This window comes from Megachile rotundata, chromosome 7 (genome assembly GCF_050947335.1).
Source record: "Megachile rotundata isolate GNS110a chromosome 7, iyMegRotu1, whole genome shotgun sequence".
Taxonomy (NCBI): domain Eukaryota; kingdom Metazoa; phylum Arthropoda; class Insecta; order Hymenoptera; family Megachilidae; genus Megachile; species Megachile rotundata.
In genome coordinates, this window is record NC_134989.1 from 3,568,777 (window position 1) to 3,591,911 (window position 23,135).

Below are 23,135 nucleotides of genomic sequence, written 5' to 3' on the forward strand. Positions count from 1 at the left end.
CGTTTTCGCAAATAACTAATCTAAAGAATGTGGGATTCGTGTGGTGCGCGGTTAAGGAATGAAATCCACAGGTCAATATTTTTCAACAATAAGGTTTATTCAATAAAACGATAAAAATGAAACTAACAAATAACAATAGCAACAAAATAAAGAAAAGTATATAGATTATAAATGATTAATTAGAATAAAGAATTAAATAGCTTTTGAAATAATAATAATAATAGAAATAATAGAACTTGACAAATTAAACAATATGTAATTGTGAATTTGACGAAATGAAACTCGCTAGTTAATACTTTATATTGGATCGTACCTAAGTCTGATCTCTGATAAAGCTACATTCGCTTTTATAAAATTAACTAAAGGGTCTCGGCGCATAAGATACACTTTTTGGTCCCGGAAAAAAAAAATTCAAAAAAACCATATGGATCGTGTAGCCTGCTTCGAGTAGACCACGCGTACCCATGTTTGGCGTTCCAAATCACCGTCGTCGCTCCAGAAGAGGAGGAAATGTCTCCCGAGCGGTCGAAGTACATCGGACATACGGCGACTTGAAATACTCATATCTCACCCGCGTTTAGGGCTACAGAGCTAATCGAATGTTCTTTGGAAAGCTGGAGAAACGTACTTTCTGATACGCGTATCAAGTATTAAGAAAGTAGCGATGAAGATGCTACCGAGTGGAGGAACTAAAATTCATTGATTGCACACAAATGCATTCGACGGACCACTCTAGCTACACGCTCAATGTGTGCCCCCCTTCGAGGCGAACAAAATGCGATATCCCAATCGAAAATCCATTCGGGGCCCGATACTTTAATTTCGAAAAAACTGTAGATGGTCGCACCCGATTTTACACATTTCGCACACCTACCTCCATATAAACATGAGAAAGCCGTTCTGAAAGCACTTAAGCCTCGCTGTCACTCCCTTCTGCTTCCGTTTCTTCTCCGGATGGTACGAAGAGCTCCGTTAACTGCGCAGCCGGGCGCAGGATCTGCGGGAGGTACCGAACATGGGCCAAGTAGAAGATGGCAGCGGCCACATGTGAGCAGCAGCCTACTGTCCGGTTTCCATTCGGGCACTCACACCAATATCGCCGAATTCCTTCAACCTGGTCCATTTTCGGTTCGTAATCAGTATAGAGCCGGTAAGTTTTTGCGTTCACGTGTCGCGACTCGATTTCTAGACGGACGATGTTCGGTGTTTCTTTTACGAACATCATGGAGACGTTGTTGGTGTTGATTTGATATGGGCCCAAGGTCAATAGGAGTAAGTGGTCTCGAGTCAGTTTCGGGAAATCGGTCAGGGTGGTGGCCGAAGTCCGTTGCAGAAGTGTGTTTCTGCGCTCTATTGCCACCACCTACTTCGGCATAGGTAGCATCTTCATCGCTACTTTCTTAATACTTGATACGCGTATCAGAAAGTACGTTTCTCCAGCTTTCCAAAGAACACTCGATTAGATCTGTAGCCCTAAACGCGGGTGAGATATGAGCATTTCAAGTCGCCGTATGTCCGATGTACTTCGACCGCTCGGGAGACATTTCCTCCTCTTCTGGAGCGACGACGGTGATTTGGAACGCCAAACTTGGGTACGCGTGGTCTACTCGAAGCAGGCTACACGATCCATATTGTTTTTTTGAATTTTTTTTTCCGGTGGTCGTTAAGCGCTCAGATCCTTTGGTATTCTTTATATATTCGATTCTCGTGTTCGAAGTTATCGCAATGACAAAATTTATCTTGATTTGTGCGGTTGTGATTTATATAAATGCTCTTTGACGAAATTAATTAATATTAGCGCTCTATAGTCTACCGCTGCGAGGAATCCTAAGTGTGATTCTCTAAGTGTACCTAAATACGCTTTCGCAAAATTAGACAGATTTTATCTATTATCTAACGCGGTGTAGTCGACTACGGAAATTACGCTAGAGTCAGAACAGTATTTTTTATTAACTCAAATAACCAAAATTTATCTGAATCTAATGAATTATTTCTTCGGAACAGTTACTCTTTTAATAATTTGACTCTACAACTAACTGTCCATGACCCTTTTAGCCAAAACGAACACTGACAGCCGAAACCAGATCGCTTAATTGGGGAGCTTGTTGTTCACTGGCTACTAGAACGATCCAACGATACCAGAATCAGGTGAACAGTATAAGTCTGACAGGGTAGCAAATCAATTGACTCTAATTATAAACTTCAGCAAGTAATTGCTGAACTGCCACCCAAAAGACACGGGCTTCAGAGACCAAGCCGCTTAAATGAGGAGCCTGCTATTGGCTGACTACGAAACCACCCAGAACGAGCTCCGAGAATCTGATGGCGCGTTAGCAGTTTTTTTCGACCAAAAATTAAATATGAGTAGCTGAGAGCTTTCGTTCGATGTCTTAGCCTTTCTTAGTGCTAAGTATAGCACTCTCCTATCAGAGTTTCAGTTACAAGATCGCTTGAATGGGGAGCCTGTTGTTCACTGGCTACTAGAACGACCCAGCGACCAAGTACCCGAATGGCGTATACCCGCTTTACCAATCAAGTATCAAGAATCTTTTCGGCTCTTTGACACCGAAAACTGTTCCGGTTATTCTTATCAATAAGACTTCTATCGTGCTCGACTGTGAAACTGTTCTGCTGCTTAGACGGGTTTCGCTCGCCCTTTTATACTCGCAAGTTCGCTGAATTCCTGGAATTTCTGTGACGTCAGAATATATAAATTTTCATATAAATTCGTTATTATATATTAATTATAAAATTGAATGATTTAATTATATTTTAAATGTCGCTCTTTAATTAACGGCTAACATTTTTATATTAAAATAATAGTACAACGGTGTTTTAGCGAAAAATACATTTTCTGTTCTTTTCTAATGAACTGCGCACAAATTCTACGAGAGCCGAATCTATTCCGATTTACAGCTTTTTAGTTGAAGGAAATAATTTTGGTTCCGGCTATTAGGAATAGTTTAGTACTGATTGATTTTACGTATATTAATTGATTTAGTTAATTAATTAATTTAATGTTTGATAATGCCGTAAATAGAAATAGTATCTCCATCCTTTTCTAGGATTAGCGCTGATCTCAAGGATTTCGGGGCGAGCATCTCGGCACGTAGACACATATCGTAACGGAAATTTCTCATACAAAACTATACATTTATTAGAATAAAATAAAATAATACATTATCTTGTTTTAGTTGTTCTAACTTAATATTCAATTAATTATATGGAAAATATTACCTACTCTAAATCAAAATCGTAAGATGATCATTATAAATGAATATATATATATATATATATATATATATATATATATATATATATATATGTATATGTACTGGTTACCGACTGTCGAACTTAATGGCTATGGTAATAGATACCTAATGTACTGTCGGTAATTTGGCAACTACTGTCGATAATTAACTATTCCTATCGGCGGGTACAATACTGTCATGATGGTGAAGGAAACTAAAAAAAAGATTTCTCCAGGGACGTTACACAATTATCAAATTTGTATTACATTTAAATTAAGAGATCAAAGTTTACATCATTCTTCATGTTACCAATATTTAGACTGAGTCTGGGTTTAAATTGTTATTCATATCATTAACATCTAAATTAAATTATCAACTGAATAGTTGTCAATATTTAAGTTAAATTATGAAACGAATAGTTACTAATATTTGAATTAAGGTATGCATATTTTGAACAGAACACTATGTTGTTCCCACATACTACATATTATAATTTATTAATCAATGAAAGCATTATTATTTTAAAACAGCTGTAATTTAAACACGTACACAGTCCATAATTTTCAAAATCAGTGACCTTCACAATCAGCCTATCCTTATGAATTATATAAGAAAAACAAACATTCCATAAGAAAGAAAATAAATATATCGAGTTATACTTTTTTTCAAACATACACGTTATTCTACCTACAACATTTTAAAATAATAAAAACCTCACTAATAACTAAGAAAGCATAAAAACTTTTGAAATATTAACATTAATAAAAACGTTTCCAAAGACAAATGGACTAAACAATAAAAACGTAAGTAAAATCTCGTAAAAGAAACGGAACACAAAAGCATTAGTAAATTTCATTAGGAGAAACTAACTGAAATAGAGTCTACAGAGTAGACTAATGGTGGTTGAAACGAAAGAAAATGAAGATTAAAAGTCACGTCATGTCGTTGGATCACCGTAATGGCGGTAACATGGTGGGTAACCTCGATTTCTTTGTCGTCTCGTTTCGTTAGTTCGGTACGGACCGTAGATTGGCCCGTCATTTAAATGTCAACGAACCCTCGAGACTATTTCGAGCATCCCTGAAAACAACCCCCTTTGGCTAAAGGTAAGGTAGAATGGATAGAAAGGGTAACTAGTGGTGGAATTCAAGAAAATGCCACAGACTCGTCAAAACTGTTCTTTTACTCAACGTTTATTTCTTAAGAGTTTTTACCAAAATCTCGAAAAAATTGTATTTTTTATGATTCTTTCAGTAACAGTTATATTACTAAATGTTATTATGTACATTGAAATAGTACTATGCCGTGTTTATACGCGGCAAGATAATTTTTTGGTATTATTTTTTTCATTTCAATTAATAATTTAATTATTATATCTATATAATGACAATGTGTGGCAAGGCGATATGAGAGGTGGACATAGGTGGACATGTCTTCCTCTAAGTGACACATATTCAAGCTCCACAATTTTTGAATATCTACAAATTTAAATTATCGAATTTTTGAATCTTCAAATTTTTAAATCTATAGATTTTCGATGTTCAATACTCTTAATTTTTTAGATTCCCGAAACTCCCAACTCTCAATCTCAAACTGTCAAATTGTCAAATTTTCAATTGTCAAATTGTCAAATTGTCAAATAGTTAATTGTCAAATTGTCAAATTATCAAATTATCAATTTGCCAAATTCACAAGTCCAATTGTCAAATTTTCGAATGCTCGAATGCTCAAATGCTCAAATGCTCAAATGCTCAAATCTTCAATTGTTCAAATGCTCAAATGCTCAAATGCTCAAATCCTCAATTGTTCAAATGCTCAAATAATTCTGAGGTCCCTATAATTTTAGGTTTCCGAATGCATGGAATATCATATCTTTAAATCGTCAAATACTTATATCCTCAATATTCCCCACATTTATTCTTGAAATGGTGTGGTATCATTTTTAAGAGTGTGTGCAAATATTTAGAATAACAATTTGGATGACATACATATATAAAGCATATTAAAATCGGCGATAATACAGTCGAATGATTCACCTCTAACTTTTTAAAACGATTGTTTAATTTAATAATTTCAAAGGACTCCGAACACGAACCTTTTTAAAAAATAAACAAGATTCATTTAAAAACAATACGTGCACTGTAATGAATAACAAAATATGTTTGATTAATATAAAAAAGAAACGATATAAAACTGTAAACTGTAACTATGTGATTTTGCAATCAGCAACGTACAATAAATAGAGTGAACTTATGCGCGGTAAAGAACAAAAAATTTAAGCTAAATAAAATAAATAAACTGATAAATAAAACAGATGGTTACCTATACAGAGAAGTCATACAGTGAAGCACTGATTCTTTGAATTTTAATATTTCTAATAATTTCAAATGTGAAACAAAATTCATGAAACACTGTATTTTATTTCCTTTATTTTGTCTAAAATGATAGTAGTGAGGAAATAGATATAGTAAGCGTAGTTGTTGAGAAAAGCATAAGGTAATTGGTTAAATCATCCATCAATCGACGTTTTAGAAAGAGCGGAAAGAAGAATAGGCCGAGTTAGGCTAATGTCAAGCTGTCTAGGTCACGGATCGGTCGGTGTTCTTGATCGGTCGTTTATCCGAGTACAGTGACCTACTTGCTACCGGTAATGTTAATCGTCCTTCTCGGCGAGCACGTGCGCTGCACAGTTATGCACTTTTTGTTTATGCTGCACTTTGCTCAGAAACGTTGCAATCGTGCTTATGAGGAGAGTTCATGCAATCAACGTTGTTGTCCGTGAAATTAAACGACCGAGATTTTTGTGAGCCGTTTAATTTGAAAGTGGAGCAAGTCCATTCTTTGTTATTAAGAAATATTTAAGTAATTGCATTTCGATAAGTTTAACAATACTGGTAAGCACTAATAGACAAAATAGTATTTTGTGGTGTTATATACTGTATGTTTATTATCCAAGAGTGTTTAAAGCGCTGGCTGAAAAAATATAGATTTTATTATCAGGACTTCCTCACTTTCTAAATTAATGAATTATTACAATCGTTAATTAAACGGATAATGTTTTAATCATTCTGTTATTCTTTTTCTTAATTTTTTTTAATTATTTTGGTTCAAATTATTTTCATATTCAGATTCTGACTTTCATACTTTTCTTTTATTACCAATTCTCATGACTCTTATTTCTACAAACATAATAAAAATAATAAAATTCCTTGAAAATCAGGGCTTTATTTAATTAATGTTATTATCCATAAAAGTATTTTTATTTTCTTATTATTAGTTACCACCTTCACTTTCAGATGCATTGCAGTTATAATATTCGTTATAATCATTCTGAGTCACAATTCGTTACAATAAAATAAACCACACTTCGTTATTAATTTTCAAGTAACAATGAAATTGCTGACGGGTTTTGTGCACTGATTTAAAACAAGAACCATGTCGATTTTGTTGAGTTCAGAAACTGAATGACAATTTATTTGTAAGTTTTATCTATTATTATCATTATCGTCATTTTTTCCAAAAATGGATTTTCCCACTTTCAAAATAAACTAGTCTTATGTGGATAGAATGAGTTATTGACCTTTACATGTTTAACGTAGGGCCATTTTGATTCATCTACGAGACTAATATGTACGAAGTATGCAAGAGTCTGTAAAGTTTATAGGAAAATACAAAACTATTCTTCATATTAAATGCATCTAAATGTGTTATTTTACATATATGTATATAACAAAATTTGTTTTAATTTTATGCACAAAAATATTCAAAATTTTATGAACGACCTTTGTTCGAAATAGCACTTAACCTCACATATAACAGATGTATAAACGTGAGTGTTTTTAATATTACGCACAGAAATATTCATAATTTTATACACAACTTTGTAGTGAACTGTATTTAATCTTAAATGAATGTAAACGTAATAGTTATGTAAAAAACTTTTGTTTGATCTTATACACAACTCAGCTCTTGAATAATGGTAAAGAGATAATTAAATAATGAATATGATAAGTAAATATTAACATACGTATTTAGTTAACCTGCTTTGAACTTTCTCTATTCATATGAGAAAGATACAGCAAACTTAATTTGTAAATTCATAAGTAAATTCATAAGTCATTCATTAATTCATAAATTTTCACTTTTGGTGTGTTGTTCCCTTTCTATACGTAATTTCATTAAACTTTTAGGAACATGCCGCGATACCATCTGCAAATTTGTTTTCTTCTACGTACTCTTGGTTGAGAACAAAACAAGGGAAGTGTCTAATCACTAACGTTGTTAATTAAAGTGGTAGAAGAAGAAAAAAAGGAAGGAAAAATTATGGGAAGATACGAATCGATTAATGTTTAGGATAATGCATTCCCATGATTATGCATCATTTATCTTATTTTAGTATTTATATGCAGATTTGTTTTATTCCTTATACATTTTTATTAATGAATATTTTATTCATCGATCGGTTACATGCTTGCTAGTTTTTGAGTTAAAAAATTGAGATATTTTCAAATTTTTAAACCAAGAAATTTAGAGATTCAGAGACTTAGAAATTGAGGAATATAGGAATTTTAGAATTCTCGAATGTAGACATTTTTATAATTCAAATTCGACAACTTAAAAATTTAGAAATACAGATATTTAGAACTTCAGATATTTAGATATTTAGACATTTAGATATTTAGATATTTAGATATTTAGATATTTAGATATTTAGATATTTAGATATTTAGATATTTAGATATTTAGATATTTAGATATTTAGATATTTAGATATTTGGATATTTACATTTTAGAGATTCTAGATTTCACAGATTCTAGAGATTCTAGAGTTTCAAAAGATTTAGATATTTAGAGATTTAAAGATTTAGATATTTATAAACTAAAATCTTTGAAATTTCAAATTTTCAAACAACGGATGGAAATATCTTTATATGTAACCCCTCTCACAATATTTTCTATTATGACAACCCCATTCATAGCCATATAGCAAGATTCTATCATTCGTCTTATTATTTTCCATCATTTACTCTAAACCGAATTACAAATCATAACTACCAACAATATTTTAACAATTATTAACTACCAACATATCAAAAATGTTGCCACTAAACTATTAAAACACATAATTTTAATATAATTTCTCAAAAATGTAATTGTTAACATCAAGAATGATTTCAACAGTTGAAAGCAGCAACATTGAAACATTGTGTGCTGTGAGGACACCATTTCTGTTGGAAAATAAAAAGCTAACGTGAGAAAAAACTTAGAGAGGGTGAAAATGAGACAAAGAGAAAGAAGTGCATAATGAGATGCTTTATTAAACTCCGGTATTTCGTGCTGCCTTTTTACAGGTAATTACACACTTGCACTTACCCAGTTACATCAGTGCCACCTCGTTTAATTACTCTTAATTACGAAGAAAAGTAGTAGCATTAACACAAGAGTACCTAGGTTATGATAAAGCCGACGGAGTTTATGGCAAACACCATCGCAATTTCAAAAATCTATGTAATAATTCGTTCCATTTACTTGGTTTTAAAGTTGGAAGCTTAATGTAAAGATGAAAATATTCTACAAGTTTAAAGCTTGAAATACTGGTTTAACCTAAAACTTAAAATGTTATTGAAATTTAAAATTTAAGATTTAAAATGTGTCACAGTAATAATAATACTAGGAGGGTAAATCATTGATAAATAATGGACGGAGCTTTATTAATTAGTAATATAATAAAAGGAACCAGACAGTGCTTAAAACTTTGTAAATTTAATTAACCATATTAATAAAATTTACTAAATTTAATTACATTTAATTAACTTAATTAACCTAACCTAAATTAAATTTAATTAAATTTGCTAAATTTAATTAGATGAGTAGAGCTGAAAATTTAAGACCTCTAAACTCGTATATTTGAAAATTTAAGAAACTAAATATTTGAAAATGTGCAAACCTGAAATCTGTAAATGTAAAAATTTGTGGCGATGATAAATTTTTATTGAGATGAAAAATTTGTATTTGAATGTAAGAATTTTAATTGAATTGAAAAATTTGTATTTGAATATGTATAAGAATTTTAATTAAAATGAAAAATCTGTTATCAAATGTAATAATTTTAACTGAAATGAAAAATTTGTATTTGAATGTAAGAATTTTAATTGAGATGAAAAATTTATATTCGAATGTAATAATTTTAATTGATATGAAAAAATTTTACTGAATTTAACGGATTGAACTTAGCTTAAAGATGAAAAGTGGAATATCTGAGAGGTTGTTGTAGAAACTCGACAGCGTCAAAAAGTAAAATAAAAGAGGTGTGTGCAAAACGATACGTCGAACACGGAACTGCTAAACATGCAAACGTTGTTCGACGAAATCTGACCCGTGAACAGATGCAACCAGGTGAGAGGATTAGGTATCTAGCTCAATGGAATCGAGCTCGACGACACAGAAATAGATGCAATTCCTGAAGAAGTCGGACGATACTGTCGTTTGCCTCTTGTTTTACACTAACCGTACATCGTTCGTTCATTCTCCAGTGAAATCCTCTTTCATTTTCACTCGGACAGAAACACGTATTCAAATATGTGCCAAGACCTTCTGGAATCTATAATTTACACAGACTGATCAATTTATCCTAACTTGAGCATCGCAATTACTTTTGTTATTTTTATTATGTTACAGAAATAGCAATTTCAATTGAATTATTAAGTTTGGAAATTTTATGTTTCTGTATATTTTGCAGAATATCATTGTTAGCTAATTATACAATATAATTAATTGTACTGTAAATAATTAAACGGGATTCATATTATTACTACATAAATAGAATATTAATTACTGGATTATAATTAGTTACAGTAAAAGTATAATTGCTATTAAACATTAATTGTACGATTATAGAATTACAATTAATTAAAATAAAATAATAATCAAGTGTAATAAAAGTATTATTATTGAATGTTAATTATCTGACTGTAAGATTGTAATTAATTACAGTGAAATTATAATCAAGTAAATAAAATTGTAATTGTTACTAATTTTATAATTGTTGTTATATTCAATATTAATTGTGTAATTACAGATTAATAATTAGTTATAGTAAAATTATAATTGATATTGAATATTGATTATGCAATTATAGAATTATAATTAATTTTTATGCAATTATGAAATTGTAATCAATTGCAGTAAAACTATTGGTCAACTTCAATAAAATTGTACCAACTATCGCACATTAATTGTGCAAAATCTAAGGGAAACCATGGACACTTATTAAGAGAAGAAACAGAATAACTTAAAGTTATAACCCGTAAAATTAATATTTAGAGGACCAAATAAAAAAACGAAACTTTAACATAACTTTTTAAAATTTAACGCAAATAAAATTTATTTTTAACAACAATTAACATTTCTATCTTTAGACAACCATAATAGAACATTAGAATGCACTTACTTAAGAATTATTATAAAATTTACAAACGAAATAATCGCACGAACCGCACGCGGTCGTTTAAAATTTAATTCAACATCATGCTAATCGTAAAATTGCAAAATTATAAACTGTTAAATCTGCTAAAATAAAATACGTCATTCGAGAATATCAAGCATAGAAGATTTAAGTACTCGAAAGGTTAAACAATGAACTCAATTGAAATATATAAAAATGGACGATATGAAATAGAGGGGATAAAAACAATTCATGTCCAGATAACTTTTTTGCTCCATAAGCTCTCCCGAAGAAAGGAAAAAAAAACGTATGAACCTAGGACTCATTTACATCCTCTGCTTTAACGTAACGAACTACATCGCGTGCATACGAGCCGCTTATGCACTTTCGCGAAACCTGTCTGGACGAGCACACGCTAATACAGCACCCGTAATTCCCGGAATAAATATTCCTTACTGTTACTACTAACCTTCCTACATTTTCTGAGAAGTTCCGCTCTGACGTCGGATCACGATAAGCCGACCTAACACCCCTATAAAGTTAGTAAATTCTACCGATCGATACGAGATCTTAATCCAGATTTGTTCATTTTCGTGAGCTACCTATTCGTTTAGGTACTTTCAAGCTGGAAACTTTTACTGATACAAAGAAGGAAATATGGAGTGGATTCGGATTATAGGGACATTTGTAAGCTGGTACTTTAACCCTTTGTACTCGAAGATTTTCTTTCAAATCTTTACATAAAGGGAACAGTCGGGTGCAAAAAGTTAATATTAGAAGTAGGTATTGACGATTTCATTATTATATTAGCATGTGAGTGATGAGAAGGTCTACAAACATATTTCAATGATATTTTTTGGAAATGTAGATAGTATTGAGATATGTATGGAATGATTTATTTTTCTGTTATTGAAATTCACTCTGAGGGTCTGTAATTATTATTTAGTTCATTAAGTCCATGAACGTCTATAATACGACATATTCGATTCTGATCATTTCTCGAAAGCTAATTGCTCGAAATGTTATTCTTCAAAATCTTAAAGTTGCAAAATCTTTAAATTATGAAGATGCAAAGTCTTGAAATTTAAAAGTCACAAAATTCCATAGTTCCAACACTCAAATACACCAATGACCCAAAATAACAAAATCCACAGCACCAAAATTCAATGTCACAAAATCTTAAAATCCTAAAATCGCAATATTTTAAACTTTGAACTTTAAAGAGTTTCTAGGGAGAAACCTATTAAAAACGTATCCTTAACCTTTACACTTCTCTATCACATCTCAACTAACAAAAGCCTACGTTACACTTGAATGTACAGTCTGCGACAAAAATATAAGTTCACGAATCTTTTTCCAATAATCGTATAATACCAAATGACTTACGTAACCATAATACATCAAATTTATCGGTAACAGCCTGCTAATTTCTGACCGTAATACAGTCTTTCAAAAGATATATGTTAGTAAAATATTATACAGAAATTATGCAAAACAAGTACGTGACAACAACATATTCGTCTGGTTTGTCTATGTTTTCACTGTTTCAATTCGCATAATTGTACAGTGGTTCCAGGAACATTAAATAAATAAATTGAATTTGCTAGCTTGTTTACCTGACATGAACATAATAAAAAATGTGCAAAGACTACTTACGAGAGGTGCCTATAAAAATAATACACAATATTCGACAGTATGAGAATGTACGTGACTTGCAATTCAAAAATAGTAGCGAAATATGAATCAAAACAATAAAAAATTGTATGACATTCTTCTAAATCGAATTTTCCAATTAATCACATGGAAAGTACACAGAATATTAAAATAAAATGTATAATACGTTACTATGAACCCCTTCCCGTACCATTTATTTAACAGATGCATCAGTCAAGGCTAACTATTCAGGACTATAACATTAAAACGAACAAAGAAAATTAAAATGTAACTATTTTATATTCAGGGATCCTTGATAATGTAACTTATAGCTGAACCTAAATTTCAAGTTAAGGAGTATTCAAAATTTGAGTAAGGTTTGTCACATTTCAGCTGTAAGTGCGAGTGAGACTCATCAAAATACGGGAAAGGTTTAATTCTTTAATTATTTCACATAAATCTACCATTTATCCATGCACTTATCCATCATGAAACCTAAAAATAAACTATTTCTGTTAAATAATATTTCGAACGTTGTTATAAATAGTACGTTAGCCAGATTAAATATCAATATTACAATTAAAAAATGTGGGATAACTAAAAAGAAGTGAAGCTTCTTGTCACGAACTGTACAACCAGAAAGGCGAATATTCTTCATCAGCGAATAACTCGATAAAATAATTTTTAGAAAAAAAATACGCCGACTTCGAAATGCACTAAAAAGTATAAAATAATTTCTATTTCCTAATGAAGTAATTTCTATTTCATTCAATCATACAATTACGTAACAGATATGAATGAAACATATTTACTCGTTAGGTAGTATATTACATACATTTCAACCTTTTCGGAGGCGGCGCAAAATTAAATAACATATTCAAAATAATCTTTTAATTTTGCGCCGCCTCCGAAAAGGTTGAAATGTATGTAATATACTACCTAACGAGTAAATATGTTTCATTCATATCTGTTACGTAATTGTATGATTGAATGAAATAGAAATTACTTCATTAGGAAATAGAAATTATTTTATACTTTTTAGTGCATTTCGAAGTCGGCGTATTTTTTTTCTAAAAATTATTTTATTTCACGCTTTTTATCGGCCGGCAAGACGTGTTTGTAGAAACAGTAGAAAATCGGCGACTGCATGTTGACTCATACACCACCAGAGACACGGAGGCATACGTAGAATTCAATATATTAGTAACAATAGTTTTTCGCTAATAACTCGAAAACTAAAGCTTCCCCTTAATTGTGGATAAGAAAAAAGTTGTTCAGAATCGTGTCTCTGATAACATATTAAAAGGACATGAAAATCGTCCAAAGTTGATTTCAAAACTTTTCAACAACTTTTCGCTAATATCTCGAAAACTAAACCTTTCCGCGAAATTTGTATATGAACAAAATTGTTCAGAATCATGTCCGTGATAAGATATTAAAAGCGCACTAAAATCGAGAAAAGTTTATTTCAAAAGTTGCCGTTTTTAACCGACTTCGAAAAAGGAGGAGGTTACTCAATTCGATCAGTATATTTTTTTTTTTTTTTTTTTTTTTTTTTTTTTATTATTATTTTTATTTTCTATGTGTGCCCGCCTATTACGCCTAGCTGGATGCACCGATCGGAACGAAACCTTTTGCATCTGGTAGGTTCTGACTCCCCATTGGTACCATTATCAAAAAATTTTTCATTTTTCAATTGCAAAGTGTTGTTATTGCAAAAAAACCGGCAACTTTTGAAATAAACTTTTCTCGATTTTAGTGCGCTTTTAATATCTTATCACGGACATGATTCTGAACAATTTTGTTCATATAAAAATTTCGCGGAAAGCTTTAGTTTTCGAGATATTAGCGAAAAATTGTTGAAAAGTTTTGAAATCAACTTTGGACGATTTTAATGTCCTTTTAATATGTTATCAGGGGCACGATTCTGAACAACTTTTTCCTTATCCGCAATTAAGGGGAAGCTTTAGTTTTCGAGTTATTAGCGAAAAACTATTGTTACTAATACAGTATTCACTCCGTAAATGTTACTTTTGCCGGTCTCGATTGTACATTTACGGTAGAGGTCCTACATTCTTTGTAGTGTGCCGAACGTAGAAAGAGACAGCCATGCAAAAGACAAAGAGGGATAGAGTTTCGAGCGTTCGGCAAACATGAAAGACTCGTGCGTGTTCTGTCTTTTAAATTTAAAAATTAAAATTCTTTATTTTTGGTTTTTCGTCAATGAAACTTTTACCATCGTATTTGTCTCGTTTTTCTGATTAAAATGACACCAAACACGATATGATTACGATCGTAATTACTTATGTAACAAGCCATAAAAGTTTGGGATGTAACATTTACGGTAGAGGTGCGAATTCCTTCTAAAGGCTTGCTATACAAGTAATTATGATTTTAATTATACCGTGTTTGGTACCATTTTAATCAGAAAAACGAGACGAATACGATAATCAAAGCTTCATTGATGAAACTCCAAAAATAAAGAATTTTGATTTTTGAATTTAAAAGGCAGAAGACGCACGAGTGTTTCATATTTGCCGAACGCGTCAATCTTCTGCTTTTCTTTCTTTTCCATTCGCCGTCCTCTTTTACGTTAAAAACTTTAATCACTCGTTACACACACAATTGTTAACGTAATTATATCATGTTTGGTGTCATTTTAATCAGGAAATCTAGACAAATACAACGGTAATAGTTTCATGAAAATAGTAAGAAATAAGAAAGTTACAATCTTTTCCTTTGCTTGCATTAGTATGTGTCTCACCGATATTCGATCCTCGTCGTTTCGGCGACCGATCGTGTTTCATTCTTGACTGATTTCGAGGGGGATACCCCCAGTAGTGGGGATACAATTTTAACATTTACGGAGTGAATACTGTATATTGAATTCTATGTATGCCTCCGTGCCTCTGGTGGTGTATGAGTCAACATGCAATCGCCGATTTTATTTACCAATTTTACAACAATTAATAAAAAAAAAAATTGAAAAACGAATATCCATGTTGTCTTTTACTTAATTATGTTCATGGCATTTACGCGGACAAAAAAAAAGCCCGGAAGAACTGTCTCACAGTATCCTATAAAATTCTCCCCATTCCACTAAAAAGCGTGAAATAAAATACTTTTAAGAAAAAAAATACACCGACTTCGAAATGCACTAAAAAGTATAAAATAATTTCTATTTCATTCAATCATACAATTACGTCACAGATATGAATGAAACCTATTTACTCGTTAGGTAGTGTATTAAATACATTTCAACCTTTTCGGAGGCGACGCAAAATTAAAAATACCTCAGTAAACGTTGCTGCCAATAACCAGTTGATTGTGGTATGGCGTATTGGAAATTAATAAATCCTGAGAAAGAATACGAACCATTATAGATATATCTGGTAATATACGTAAATGTAACGACTGCATCTTCATTTCGCAACGTTTCTGATATAAATGAAATTGAATCGACTTTGTTCGCATGTGGAAGCCATGGATCTAAGAACCTATAAACGGAGCCCACGACGCGGAGATTACCAAATTTGCGGCAGATGGGCTCTATCTTTATAGTACATGCGGCGATCGAGTCTTTCCGTCGCATACTCTATGAATCTAGATAGACCATAGTTACATTCTATACGCACTAACATCTACTTCGCGGCGTGCTGTCGAGTTATATGTATAGAAAAAAAAATAGCTATACAAGCTTTGCCTATGTTCGACTGTCCAAAGGTTGACATGATCAAGAAAATCTTTTAATTTTGCGCCGCCTCCGAAAAGGTTGAAATGTATTTAATACACTACCTAACGAGTAAATAGGTTTCATTCATATCTGTGACGTAATTGTATGATTGAATGAAATAGAAATTATTTTATACTTTTTAGTGCATTTCGAAGTCGGTGTATTTTTTTTCTTAAAAGTATTTTATTTTTGCAATAACAACACTTTGCAATTAAAAAATGAAAAATTTTTTGATAATGGTACCAATGGGGAGTCAAAACCTACCAGATGCAAAAGGTTTCGTTCCGATCGGTGCATCCAGATAGGCGTAATAGGCGGGCACACATAGAAAATAAAAATAATAATAATAAAAAAAATAAAAAAAAAGAATAAAAAAAAATATACTAATCGAATTGAGTAACCTCCTCCTTTTTCGAAGTCGGTTAAAAACATAAATCACCGTTCGATCTCGATATTTCTCTCGCTCTGTCGCAGGTAAATAAGCTTTCACGTGGTCGTCGAAAGCTCTCGGAGCATTAAGCCTTTTCCACGTACAATTGCACACACGATCAACGAGCAGCGATCGAAGCAGAAAGGGTTGGAGTTGACGAGGAACGTTCGAGCTCAAAACACGCGTTGCCACGACGCTTGCGAAAACTCGCAAGCCCCATTATGGATTACAGGGAGAAAAATTCTTTGTCAGCCTTTGCGCGTCCGTTATCAGAACGTCGTACACCTTTCCCTTATCACGCGGCCACGTGTCAACGGGACGTTGACGATCGATCGAGCTCACGTCCTCACATGAAAGAAATAATAATTAAAGTTCCAATGAACGGACGACGGTGTTCGACGCTGTATACTCGTGTAAACAGACAGCGAACAATGCGTCTCGAGCTGACCACGATGGATAAATAATAAGCGGCAATAACAACCTGCCAGGGTAGTGCCAGCCTTCTGGGTTATTATGAGTTGTTTTATCTGCCAGCAAGATCTAGACAAGTTGTATCGCACTAACACCCACCACCGTTCTTTTTCTTTCGTTTCACTCGACTTATCTACGTATGCATTTCTACCACGTGCTGCGAGACGTTGTCGTTAATTATATTGCTTAGATTTGAGGCATTTGCGCACGTTCGAAGACGTTTCAAAAATTGGTCGATAAAATTCTTATTTATGAGGCTTGTGAAGCTCTTTGAGAACGAGAGACTTTCGTCATTTTATTTGGTCATATAATTAGATGCATCGGAAGAATACTTGTTTTTTAAAACAAATGAAAAAGTAGTTAATTTTCTGATAAATCTATTAATATTCAATATTCAGCAAGTAATAAATCAATTCTATTAATTTTCAGTAGTGTGTTTGCTTGTCCATTTTAGAATTAAAATTAAATAATAAAGAAGTGTAACAGATATCCTGTGAGGACTATAAAAAGTAAAGTAAACAGTAAAATAGCAATTGTAATATAGTAGTACTGTAATAGTATAATGAAATTCTGATACTAGTACAGTAGTGTAATAATGACAAAAAAGTAGTACAATGGAGCAATGGTTTAGTAAAATAGTAAAATCGGAATATAGTAACATACTTATATAGTGAAATAGTAAACTAGCAATACAGGGTATGGTAGAAAAGTAATATAGTGAATGAGTGGAATTATAAAACAGAGAAACGGTAAAACAGTAAAATATAATATGCTAAAATACTAAAATGGTAAGTGTTGTAAAATAGTAAAAGGGAAAAGGTTGTAAAACAATAAAATTGCAGAACAACAAAATAATAAATTAGTAACATAGTAAAGTAATTTAATTATAGTAATAAAATACTTGTACACAAATATTTTTAAAATAATTATTTGACTTCTAATATTTTGAACTAAAAAATATTATCTGAATTGACTCACTAAAGGTTAAAAAGAACTAATACCTGCAACAACAGAATACGATCCATCATAAACTCGATTCACCACAGCCAACGTAGTTCCAAAAGCTATTCGCAAAATTGTCCCGAGAGCCATTGTCAGTCACCATTTAAATCAGAACGAAAGAGAAGACAGATAAATCTGTGAAGAATAAACTCTAGCGTCGTGCCGATTATCCCGGCAAACTTTCATTTACACAACGTTTACTGCAAAACAGACGAAGAGAAACGGAGAAAGGGGGACAGAGAGAGAAAGGAGAGAAGCCTGCGGGAATTTCGCTAAATCGCTTTAACGCGGTCGCTCGCAATTCCGCCACAACCGCGGTGGCTGATCTTGCAATAGTCATGGTGACTCATTCATCTACAGCGTGAAAAACGAAACAAAAAAATTCCCTTATGGTGATGTAGCATTCGATTTTGAGATTAGTCGCGTATTGGCCGATTTTGTGGTCGCGTTTGACCGACCTATTCTATGCAGGTACACTTGCGTAAACATACTTCTAAATTTCTAACCGTTTCAGTTTTTGAATATTCGAATTTTTCAATTTTTAATGTTTCAATTTTTCAATTATTCAATTTTTCAATTTTTCCATTTTTCAATTTTTCAATTTTTCAATTTTTCAATTTTTCAATTTTTCAATTTTTCAATTTTTCAATTTTTCAATTTTTCAATTTTTCAATTTTTCAATTTTTCAATTTTTCAAATTTCAATTTTTCAATTTTTCAATTTTTCAATTGCCAAATTTTCAAATTTTTAAGTTACTCTTTCTAAAATAGTAAATTTCTAAATATCTAAATGCTCTTTAGACTGTTATATTTATAGACTTTAAATCAAATAGTCCTCAAATCTTCAAATTCAGAAATTTCTATGCGTCCAAATCTTCAGATCTATATATTTTTAAATTTCTGAATACCATGATCTGTAAATTCCTGAAATGCCAAACTCTTTAATTTTCATATTCCCAAAATTCACAAATTCTTAAGTTTTCAAATAAATTTCCAAATTTTAAATCTCCAGATTTTATGAACTCCAAGAGGTAAAATCCAAATCCCAAAATTCCTAAATGTTATGTCCCTCAGAATACTAAACCATCCCCAAATTGTTATTTTCCCAAAAATGACTAAAGATCAACGAATAAAAAGATTTTTCCCCTAAATTGCTGGGAAATTTATTTTTCCTAGGGAAGTCAGATTTTGCTGTTGACTGTACATGTGTACGCATACGTCAAGAGAACGCTAATAATCCGTATCGGTGATCCCGTTAGCGTTGCTACCTCCTGAACTCCTTTGCTTCCGCCTCTAACCCATGATATTTCAACATAGCTGCACCAATAGCCTTCCTGAACCTGCCTTGAACTCTGCCTGAGTTTCTAAATACCAGTTCTGTCGATTTCTTCGATTATTATATTTATACATCGATCTTTAGTCGAATATTATCGAGTCCATTACAAATAAGGTCATTTAAAGCAGGCGCTGTTGTAAGAGGTTCTATCATAGGAATAGTTTCGTATACATGATATGGTGAAACGTGAAAATAGAGCTCACGATAGTTTATGCGATTATGCAAAAGGTCAATATCGTTGTAAAGAGACTAATCGTCGTGCAGGGTAAAAATGGCGACGTAATAGGTGATGTTAGGGAAATTATTGAACCTTCCTTCATTAAGGAAAGTGACGATATAAAAGATAGTGTTTTCACATCTAAAGTTACAAATTTTATATTTTCCCGCATCTCACATTTCCAAGAGGAAAGTTTTCACAATTCCACATTTCTAGATATCCAAATTTCTAGAAGCTTCAAATTCCAAATTTCAAAATCAGTCATTTCTAAATCTCCAAATCCCTAATTTGCTAAATCCAGAAATTTATAAATTTCCAAATCTCTAAATTCCTACATTTTCAAATCAGCAAATTCTTAAATTTCTAAATCCTCAAAAGTTACAATCTTCATAATCCCCAATTTCCAAATTTTCGAGTTCCTTTATTCCTAAATTTCCAACTTCCGAAATATCTAAACAACCAATTTCGTAAATCCACGCATCACCAAATCCTCACATCTCCAGATCCTCACATCTCTAGATCTTTACATCTGCAGATTCACGCATTCCATGATCGCACATCCCCCACGTCTCTGCATCCCCATATCCTCAGATCCCTACATACCCAGGTCCCCACATTTCTGAGTCTACATATTCCCAGATCCGTACATCCCCGAATTCCCAAATTTTTAAATTCCTACAATTCCAGTTCCTTACATCTAAATTTCAAAATTCTTATATTTCCAATCTTCTAATACCCAAATCTTCAAATGTACAATGTTCTAAAAATCTCCAAATTCTGTAAATCACCAAATCTCTAAGTACCCAAATCTTCAAATCCCAAAATTCTCAAACTTCCCAATTTCTCAACGCAATACAAAACAAGAGCATAATCTCGCTACAGGGCATAATTACATAAAACCTTCTGTTATCAAAATGATAACAATTAAACATTTTTTTTTTTATAAATATCTAGTCAGTCAGAATGAATGACAAAATAGAAGTAGATGTTTCTGCTACGCACTGCTGAAGGCTACATCGATTTTATCTATTCATGAGTTTCCAGTTTGCAAGTTTTTAGTCAGCAAGTGTTTAGTCACAACTGAGTACATTTCGTAACACGTTTTACCTAGGATAAGTTACTTTCCAGTTCCTTCTACGCCACAACTTTTTAATGATATGACGCGTTTCTTGATCTTTCGGATAAATGAACGTTTAATGACCGTTGTATTAATAGAAAGTTTGATCACTTGCTCACGTTGCATGCACAGCAAAGTGTTAAGGTTTTCGATTTGATTTTAAGTTAAAGAAATGAGGTCAAATAAGTGTCCTTCATTCTTTCTATAAATATATAGAATGTTCGTGTTACAACAGATTTATTGCAACGTTGAATTAATATTCATATTTTTTGTAATCAGTCAAGAACGAAGTAATGCGTCATCTATTGTTTAAGAACAATCAGATTTAAAATCCTTGAAGCTTATTAACCTTGATATATCTAACGATCTTTTCTCTGATATGTATACTCCTTTCGTCATAGTAGTATATTTAATATCTGCTACTACACTGCGGTGCATAACTATAGTACCATCTACTATTTTGGTTGTTCTGTAATTCAGAGTTAAAATGCAAAAAATCAATTACAAAAGATGAAATGGTATGGGTCGCAATAAATTTTATATTAAGTCTCATTGAAGTTGCTCTTCTATTAGAAATGATATAATTGAAAATGTGATTTTGGCTTGTTGCGTAACTATAGCACCAATGTCATTAAATTAACTTCTCTCCATCCAGCTCACTACAAACTCACTGAAGCTAAATAATTACATTCTTATTCAAATACAAATTAAAATTTGACAATACTCTTTGTTGAACAATGCCACATAACCAAAGTTTTGGTGTTTAAGGAGGATAAAATTAGTGTTCGGGAAATTGCCCGTAAGCTAAGCCGCTTACATAAAGTCATTTTGATTTTCTTAAATAATTCCGTTAATTATGGCAATAATAAAAAGGATGGTTCAAAGGAAAAATTGAGTCCCCGTACCGAACGAGCAATTGTAAAAGCAGCCAATAACATCCAAAACAGTTGAAACAAAATTAAAAAGGAACTCAACTTAAATATTTCACTGTGGACAGTACGTTGAGTTTTGAAAAGTAATCCCAACATGGAGAAGCAGAAATTAAAATCTGCAGCAAAACTTTTACCACGGCATAATGTTGCAAGGCTTGAATACGCTCGAGCGAACATGCATCGCGACTGGAAAAGCGTAAGTTAACCTTAGATGTCAAAATCTTTTTACACCAATTTACTTAAACTTCTATCATTGATAATAAGGTTATATTTTCGGACGAAAAAAAGTTTAATCTTGATGGTCCGAACGGCTATAATTCATATTGACGAGATCTCCGAAAAGAACCACAATACTTTTCAAAAAGAAATTTTGGCGGACGAAGTGTTATGGTTTGGGGTGCCTTTTGCGTTGATGGCATGTTGTAATTGACTTTTCCATCGAAAAAGATGGCTAGTGGTGAGTACATCACAATTTTATCGCAACAACTTGTTACCTTTTATAAACGAATATGATGCAATTAATTGAACTTTCCAACAGGACAACGTATGAAAATATTTTAGAACTAAAAAACGCAATACTAAAAGCATGTAATGAAATTAGCTACCGAATTTTTCAGAAACTCATCGAGAGCATGCCAGATAGAATTTTTCAACTTATAACAAAACAAGGAGGCCTTACAAGTTATTAAAATCAAATTCGTGTGTACATATTTGACATTCATTCACATGGTGCTATAGTTATGCAACGATGAAAAATCAATTTTCATGTTATATTTTCTTATATAATAAAATAATATCAACAAATTTTTACTGAAGTTCATTGTTCACTATACCCTTCAATTTCATATGGATGATTTTTATGTATTGTTATTCCAGAGTCAGAATCTACTAAAAATATAGGTGGTGCTATAGTTCTGCACCGCAGTGTATACTAAAATAAATTATCCCTGCAGCAGGAGTTAAATTCTTAGTACAGTACGTAGAATATATCAACCTTTCATATTTTTGTTGATTTATGTTTTTTATAGGAAATTAGGATCACTGTTTCTTAAATATTAATTAGTGCATAGAAAATATATTGTGCAAAAGAAGATTGCTGTATTAGTGTAAATATTAAGCTGGGTTTAATAAAACCTGTTAGGCGTTTCATAAATACAACAACCATATACAGTCTCCTTATGTTAGTGTCAACTGCGTCATAAGTAAAATTCATTATGTTACCCTCATTTGTTTTATTTTACATTCGTAAGATTCGTATATGTATAATGGTTAGAAAGTGAAATGCCTCATGGAGAAAAAGTCATGATGGATGCTTTTCGCGTTGAAGGCAAAGATTATGGTTATGCAGCGAAACTAATAGGTTCAAAAGGTGTTATTGGCGATTATATTAGTAAAACATGTAATCGTGACAAGACAGAGTGTTCAGATTGCTTACAAAAGTGTCTCCTTAGATGAACATCAAATTTTACGATTAACTGCTAACTCGATAATGTCATTAGTTCAATTGCAAGATCATTACTAATTAAATGCTGCAAAAAATACCATCCGTA

General features: G+C 32.1%; 1 protein-coding gene and 1 long non-coding RNA gene across 7 annotated transcripts in view; one reads left to right on the top strand and one right to left on the bottom strand.

Annotated features, from left to right (window-relative positions):
* LOC143264811 (uncharacterized) overlaps positions 1–23,135 on the bottom strand; it is a 264,256-nt gene that overhangs the window by 199,118 nt on the left and 42,003 nt on the right. The window lies entirely within an intron of this gene.
* LOC100874639 (uncharacterized) overlaps positions 1–23,135 on the top strand; it is a 133,991-nt gene that overhangs the window by 80,736 nt on the left and 30,120 nt on the right. The window lies entirely within an intron of this gene.